The sequence below is a fragment of the Poecilia latipinna genome, unplaced genomic scaffold (assembly GCF_001443285.1).
Source record: "Poecilia latipinna isolate Pla-1442-1.1 unplaced genomic scaffold, P_latipinna-1.0 Scaffold828, whole genome shotgun sequence".
NCBI lineage: Eukaryota > Metazoa > Chordata > Actinopteri > Cyprinodontiformes > Poeciliidae > Poecilia > Poecilia latipinna.
In genome coordinates this window covers 1-8,414 of record NW_015113444.1, presented here as the reverse complement: position 1 = coordinate 8,414, position 8,414 = coordinate 1, and positions in this window count along the sequence as shown.

The following is an 8,414-nucleotide window of genomic DNA, read 5'->3' as shown; positions in this document are numbered from 1 at the left end:
CACCAAACAAAGGTATGTGTGCACTCTGGCTTTTATCAAGGTGATCAACACTGACCTGCAGGAACAAATCAGCAAAAGTTGTTTGTTTCTGACCTGGTGATCAGCCAATGTTTGTCCTGGTTACTAAGGAAACAGACAACACCCTCACCGGAGACTTTGGTGCTTCAGGTGTGTTCAGTCCCCTCGTGCTGCCCAGGAGGAAAACACGCTCATCTGATAATACAGAGCGCAATGTTGGGAATATAGATAAGGTACACAAAACATTCAGAGGAAAATAATGCATCACATAGATGATGACCTTTGAGACTACTGACATTTTTTATCTGTCTTAACTGAAAAAGGCGGGAACTTCGGTGAAGGAAGTGATGCTTAGAGATTTGGGTCATGTACTGACATGTTCCCTACATGTGCTCTTCATGAGTTCCCTGAAAGTATTCAGGTCTTCTCATGTAATTATAACCTATATAGCATAATAAGATAAAAGCCGTGTGCCCAGAACCCAAAATAAAACCAAATTAGAGGGTAACTTTGCATATCCTTAGAATTTTGTTGAATTATCTTTTACATGTGCAATGCGTAATGAGTGACTGCTTCTGTCCCCCCTCTGCCCCCCATCCTCCCAAGATAGCTGCAACGTATCATATTTTAGATTTTCATTGTACAATAAAAGTTTAAAAGGAATAATAAAACACTCATCGCAAATCCACCCATGCTGATGGGAGGGTAATAACTTTACCTTATTTAACTGCTTTTCAGTCTACATTTCAGACTTATTCCTTTCTCTGGCAAAAAAAAAAAAAAAAAAAAAAGTTTTACATTTGCTTTTCCTTCTATTAGACGTATGAAAATTCATCCATCCATTGTGTATACCTGCTTATCCTAAAAGAGTTGCAGGGAGCGAAAGGTAGAGTACGCACTGGACAGATCACTAGTTCATCACACTGTAAAACCACGAAACACATGATAAACAACCGCGCACACACACTCATGCCTAAGGGCAATTTCAAGTAACTAGTTTACCAAACACTTCTGCTTTTGGATTGTGGGGCGAACCCAGAGAGAACCCACACATGCATAGGGAGAAGACGCAAACGCCATGCAGAAACAGCTCAGACTGGTATTTAAACCCTGGATCTTCTTGCTGCAAGACAGCAGTGCTGACCACACTGCCAAAGTGCATCCACATATAAAAGCATTAGGTATAATTTGTGGCTGTTACTAAGAAATCAAGGAAACCTTTAAATAAATAAACTAAGTTGCACTAAATGTAATTTTAAAAGCGGTAAAGTTCATTCGCGTGCCAAAAAGTCCTTTATAGTGGAAAACTTGTGTGTGTTTCTCATTTCACACTTTTCATTGAATTAATGGCTGTTCATTAAAAGTAACAAAAAGTTCTTTTAATCTGCCGTGCAGAGGAGATTGGAATTCGATTGCTCAGTAACATGTTCAGGGAGACTAAAATCTAATGCAATCATTAATTTGGCAGTGGTTGAACTGTACTCTCATGTCAGCACAAACAGGATTTTACGGAAGTAGGAAGGAGGAGGTGTGATAGACTCTAGGCCTCCATGTGGCTGACAGTTTCCCAGATGAACACACAGGCTTCTGCAGACTGCTCTGTCTGCTTGTGTTCACAGACTGGCTCATTACACACCGCTATAGCAAGGATATTCCTGGAAAGTCTTTTTCCCTGGAGAAATGGGTTCTATGAATCTCATACTTTATCATGTAGCCAACATACTTAACTCTATTCCATTTTTTTCCCCTGCTGGCGTAAGGAATTTCCAGCATCGACCGAGTGGAGGCCCACACAAAGGTTAAACAGGGAATCCATATATTGTACTGGGGCCATAAAACAAGCTGGAGGAAGTTCCCCCAACTGCTGTCTTCATTTCGCAATCTGCCCCTAACAGAAATGAAAAGTAGCTCCTTCCTTTGATCATAAGAGTTTCATAAGTCTACATGTTTGTGAGAACTGAGTCTGTACTTTCCCAGAGAGCAGTGAAGCAGAACAGTTGCCTCAATCCTGCGCTCAGCTGCGTAAACTTCCAGAATCAGGTCACAGGCCAACATCCAAACACCCCAAAGTGGGATTTGAACTTAAAAGCCTTATTTCCGAAACACTTTTCCTGACCTTCTAATGGAACCACAGAGATTTACAGGAAAAAAAAAAAAAAAAAAAAAGATGAATAATCTGATCTGGTCTGCAGCAACACTCTGGAGATTGAGGATGGGAGCAGACAGCTAGACCAACAAAAAGCCCAAAACTGCTGATCATCACTTCTGCACCAGGAACTGAAGCCACATGGTAAAATTGTCTTTGCGTCAGAGCGTGACCACAGTATAGCAGATGCAAATAAATGTCAGAACACCATGAAACAAGTAAAAATCAATAATTGGAGCTGCGCTTGTTTGATTTTCCCATCAGCTTAAGAGCTGGTGTGAAAAGGATTACTGAGCATTATGAACCCAAAAACCAGTCGACGTTTTCAGTGCTCCAGCTGCTATTAATGCTGTGGTGGCTTTTGTAGTCCACCAAAATGTTTCTGTTACCGGGTCACACATAAACATCCGTGTGTGGCGTGAGACAACCATGAGCTCTGAGTATTTTGTTCCGACTTCAACTCATGCTGAATTCCGGGATTCAAAGAAGTACGGACATTTTGATTGGTCCGTTTTTATGACAAAGCAGTGGATGTGGACTCTGGTGATGAACACATGTGAACATACAGAATGAAAAACATCTGGAGTTGGGTCACATTATTGTCAGATTGTAATGGATAGACTCAATTTTCAACTGATTTCAGCAAATTCAAACACTCATTTTTTTGCAAGGTTGAATATCTACAACTTTACAACTTCAAGTTTCAGATAGAGATACAGAATTGGTAGAATTCACTTGGATTAGATGACTTTGTTGCAGAAACACCGTTTTAAGCATTTGGCTTTACTCAAACAATAGGTTTGAGGACAGAGTTATCTCATAACCTAATCCATTCATACTTTCCAAAACTAGTTTCCTGTGTTCTGGGATCCATATTCTGCTGGAACATCTGGCTTTGCCCAAAGTTAAACCCATCTAATTAATGATATGTGGTGGAGTTGATTAAGTTGGGAATAGTCGCTCTCCTCCATTTTGTCACTCATTTATGTAATGCACTGCTACCACCGGCAGCCTTATTTTACACCTTATTGTAATGTAATTTTAGTAATATCATCCTCACCACATTTGCTGCCACCACTACGTTTTATGATGCGGACGCTTTTTTTTTTTCAAGGACAGGAAATCTAATCAGAGTTGCTGGAAAGAAGAGGGGAGGAGCAAACCATGGAAGAAAATGTGATAAAGGTAAATAGTTTAGATCAACTCACCTTCCAGCAGGACAATGACCAAACATGCAGCCAGAGTTACACTGGAATGGTTTTGATTAAAATAAATACTTGGCCTAGTCAATGTTCTAATTCCAACTAATAATCTGTAACAAGATATGGACTGATATGAATATGATTACTGATTATTTATATTTTTTGACACAATTTTTTTTATTAAAAATGTAATGTAAGTTGATAAAAAACAAAAGAGTTTTGTCAAAACTGATATTACCTTACATAGTATTACCATTGTTTGCGGCATTTCTGTTTCTTTTTCTATCGGAAACAAACAAAAATGTAGAATTTAAATGTATAGCAAGTCTATATAATTTGCATTTGTGATGCTATTTCATTCTGGAAAGTAAATTGTTCAAATGCTTTCATTGAAAGCATATGCAAACTTCAGACTGGCACTGTAATAAAACGACTTCATTATTCCACTTATGCGACCGTTATGAAACTTGTCTCCACTGGGTAACTGGGCAAAACAAACACCTGTTGAAGAAAGCTGCAGACAGCAGAGGCTTTCCGTTGATTGTCTCGGCTGCGTTGCAGACCACACAGACCCGAGTAAAAGCAAGTCGACGGGCACCTATCTAATCCTGCTGATCATAGCAGCATCGTCATTATCTGTGGGCTCCTGGCAGTGACTGTAATTAGAACTGCCTTGCATGATCTGAAACACAGATGGTATTGGTGATTCTAAGCAAATACCACAGGGGTAATCTGTTGAGGCAGTGGCAGCAGACGAACCAGTAAGGAACTGAACTGGGCTGAGGCGAAATGCCCAGCACAATGAGCCAAACCAAACTGTCTGCAGTCATTTATTGTCGATTCAGTGTCTCGTGTTAAATATGGATTTGGACCAATGGATCTTTATCCATAGGTGTGTGAAATGAATAAAACAAATTATGACTGAAAAAAAAAAAAAAAAAAAAAAAATCCTATGTAGGCTGCATGCTCTCTGGAATGTGTTCAGTCACTGCAAGACTCGCAAACTAGTTTTCACAGCCTTTAGTTTTATGCCCAGTATGGTTGCACCACTCACGAAAGATTCTGAAAGTTTGCAGGTGCAAACTATTTATTAGAATCTGTGATGGTCTGTATCCTTTAAACCAGTGGCAGCTAATAGTGTTATACAACTTCTATTTATGAACACGTTTGAGCTCACAACATGGAAGAAAATGAGTTTTTATTGGCTTGTATTGATAACAATAATAAGCATAGCAGAAAATTGTAATTCCCATAGATTTTTATTTTTACCCTGCAACCAGAACAGACTTAAATCTAGCATGGGAATTTAACATTTGGGTACTGTAAATGTATTGCATTATAAGTGTATCTCAAGCTATTACAATTAAGATACATTACACACACACAAAAAAAAAAATGTTAAGCAGTGCAGTTTTGGCAGATTTGTCCCAAAACTGCACTTCACTGCACAGCGCTGAAATACATATTTCAACACTTGCAGGGAGTGATTGTTGACAGAGACCAAATGTATCTAAGAGAAAGAGTACAGCATAGCATCCAAGAGATATCAAAGCATAGTGATGATTTTGGTTGAAAACAGCCCAATCAATATATTTTTCACTTAGTTTTTATACTTTATCCCACAGTGTGACTCAGCAAATTTATTTGTATTCACAAGATGAGCCTAAAGATACTTGTTTTTTTATCTTTGTCATTTATTTTGTTCATCTGTCCTATCCTGGCATTTAAGGCTTACCATAAAAATAAGGTGGCTGTTTTGCTCTATTAAAATGATATTCCAGGATAGTACCTATAGGTAGCTTTGTAAGGTGAGACCATAGAGAAAGATTATTTACAATCATTAAAATCTGAGGGGAACAGTGTTCTAACAATGGCTATTAATAGTCAAAGAAAGCCTATGTAACATCTTACGTGAGGAGCTATTACCCCCCCAATTTTCACATTACTTAGCTTTAGTGTTTCTTTGGGACGTTTTACTTGGTACTAATCTGATGGGAAAAGAATACTACAAGAACAAAGACAACTGTTGCTCTAAAAACCATGCAGCCACACTAGGTCTGGAAGATACGCACAGATGGATCATTGTGGCCGAGACACAGTCTCAGCCTGTGAGCTTTTTGTTTACATGTCTGTAAACTAACTAAAGATTTCCCGCATTAAATCAAAAAAGAAAGTCGCTGCAGTGGCTTCACACTGCATGGTGACCTATATTCAACTTGCCATGTCAGCCCAGAAAGTCAGGCTGGGCTTGCATCCTGCAGACGGGAGACTCTCAGAGAACATAGCAACAGAGACTCTCCTCCCACCTCTCCCTCCCCTCCCCTCCCTGGCTGGGGCTGGAGCGATGCGGGCCAGGCAGGCAGCGGGCTCGTTGCGTTCAGCTCCTGCTTCAGCTTTTTTTTAGGGGGGTGGAGGGACTGGTTTAACATATGGCTTATTGTGCATTGTAGGCTATATAGCTTTTCAGATCTCCAACGCTGTGCAAAAGCCACAGACTAAACGTGCAGGATGCATGATTTCAGGGAAGCCAAAAATCATGGCGTTGCTGATGTGCGCAAATCCGAGCAGCTCTCTATTAAAATTTTAGTGCGCTCCCTGATTGACTTGTTGTCATGGACAGACTCCTTAATAACACCGTGTGCAACAGTTTAAAAGCGGTAATCACGCTGGCTGCCCACACCCGCAGACAGCTGGTGGAGAATGATGACTACCTGTTTGTTTTGGAGCGGGGCATGTTGTTGGCACAGTTTACGGCTCCGTTGCGTGCCTAGCAGAGCGGACCGCCACAGTTTGGTGACGCAAGGGGAACTATTAATATCTAAGGAACGGGATGTTCTCGCTACAGCGCCGGGGTCACTTGAGGATAAACAGTCCCCTATAATCGGTGTCACTGTGGCGAGGCAGGAGCGATGGATTGACGAGTTTTCTTTCTTTCTTCCTTTCTTTCTTCCAGGGAGCCACTCTGGCCTCCCCCCACTCACGCACCCGAAGCATCTCCGCGGTCAAGCGGGTTCATGCGTCGAGCTGCGGGGGTTGTGTGCGTGGAGCCTCGCCCACTTATGAACCCAGTGACACCAGTGCACACACTGGTCGGAGCCATGAAAACAGCCATGTGATGTAAGAACACCTCTGTGGAAATCGTTTGTTTTGAAATTCAGCCTGCCTGTTTTTCGTTTGAACTTTCTTTGCACCGTAGAGTATTTAAAGGGGGCGCCGAAAGGACAGCCTATTCTCCCACATTTTTAAACTGCAAGCCAGTCATGCGTCTTAAAAGTGCACAGCTCAAAGTTGTAAAATGCAAACGTCATAATGGAGCTTCAACAAAGACAACTGTTCAGGAGTGGAACAATGCAGTGTTTACTCTTTTCAGATTTTTCTTCTGTTTTGGATAATTAAAAAAAAAAAGAAACTTAAATGTTTTTAGATTATAATGTGGATTGTAACACCAGACAAAAATAACCAAAGTTAAAAGAAAATCAAATTTTGGACTGCTGAGTTCAGATTCACAAGCCTTACCTTTGCCTGGTTTCTGCCAAACCTTGGAACCAGTAAATGACTGACCAGTAAATACATAATTTGCCTCAGATAAGGTCTGTGTTCTTAATTCAACAATCATCAAGACTTTCCTGGAGATATTCTTTGGACGAAAGAGACAAAACTGGAACTTTTTGAAAACTGTCCTGTTGTATCTGAGATCAAAACTAAGACAACATTTTAGAAATGCTGTAATATAGAGAGCCATGAATTTATAAGTACATCCTAAAGGAGAATCTCAGACTATCAGTTGCTACCTTAAGCTAAATGTATTTAAGCTAATCAATTAGGGTAATTCAGACTGAGATGTTGTTGGATAAGCAGTTGATGCTCAGAAACACAAAACCGATGATGACTAAATCAACTAAAACTATTCTGCAAGGAAGAAAGGGTCAAATTCCTTGAAAGACCTACTTGATGCAGTACAATAAATGATATTCTTATTCTTTTCTGTATGTAGATGCACTGTCTGGTGTTCCAATGCTGCAGAAGAGAGTATAAATGCTAAAAAGCACATTTTTAATTCACAAGAAAATTTTATGCTGAGTTCCTTTTTTTTCCCAGTCACATCTCCTCATAAGTTGCACGTAATGCAGTGGACATGTTTTTGCATACTCTAACAAAGCAAGAGCAAAATCAAACAACTTCCTTAGAAACAACCACAATAACAAAACAAAACAGAGCAGCCTTCTAGCCCTTTGAAATGTTTCATTTCACATATAGATGGAGGCCCACAGTTCAAAAGTAAATAAATCATCATGTTTTACAAGAACAGATACATAGCTAATTGTTTAAATATTTAATACATCAATTTACAAATAGCTTACACGATTATGCCACGGTTTATTAATTTGCGGTTATTTGCTGAGACACATCATGGATCTGTCAGCCCAAACATCGTAATCAGGATTATTACCACTGTTCTTATCATTGTAATTGGTCTGAAGCAAAACTGTTGTGCAGGTTGTCCAATCAATTCCTAGGGTCCAATAATTAAATTCTGAACTAATTATTTATGAATTTTAACAGATAAGACAATACACTTTTAATGAATTAATTTTACATGTCGATTTTTATATTTATACTTAATTGCTGAGACTTTTAAATCACGCAAAATGCATTTAATTATTCATTTATTAAAACTATTTGTTTTATTTACATTTAAATTTTAACATAAAAAATAAATGATTTAATAAATTAGCTATTTATCACAATGTGATGCTTTTGGCCATTTATACTTTTGATTTTGATATATTGTTAACATAAAAAAAGTATTTCATGCCTTCTGTTCTTTTAATATTTTATCTTCAACATGTGTGGACGTGATAAAGTCATCCTCAGCTCCTCGTGCGTTGCTTGTTTCACCTTTATATAGATGTTCTGATGAGGTTCTTTTTCAGTGTGTAATGGCTTTCGTTTTCATCAATGTTTATTCCCAGTGGGTTTCATGTCATTTACACTAAGCGCTTCCACTGAATGGCTCTGAAAAAAAAAAAAAAGAAAAAAAAAAAGTT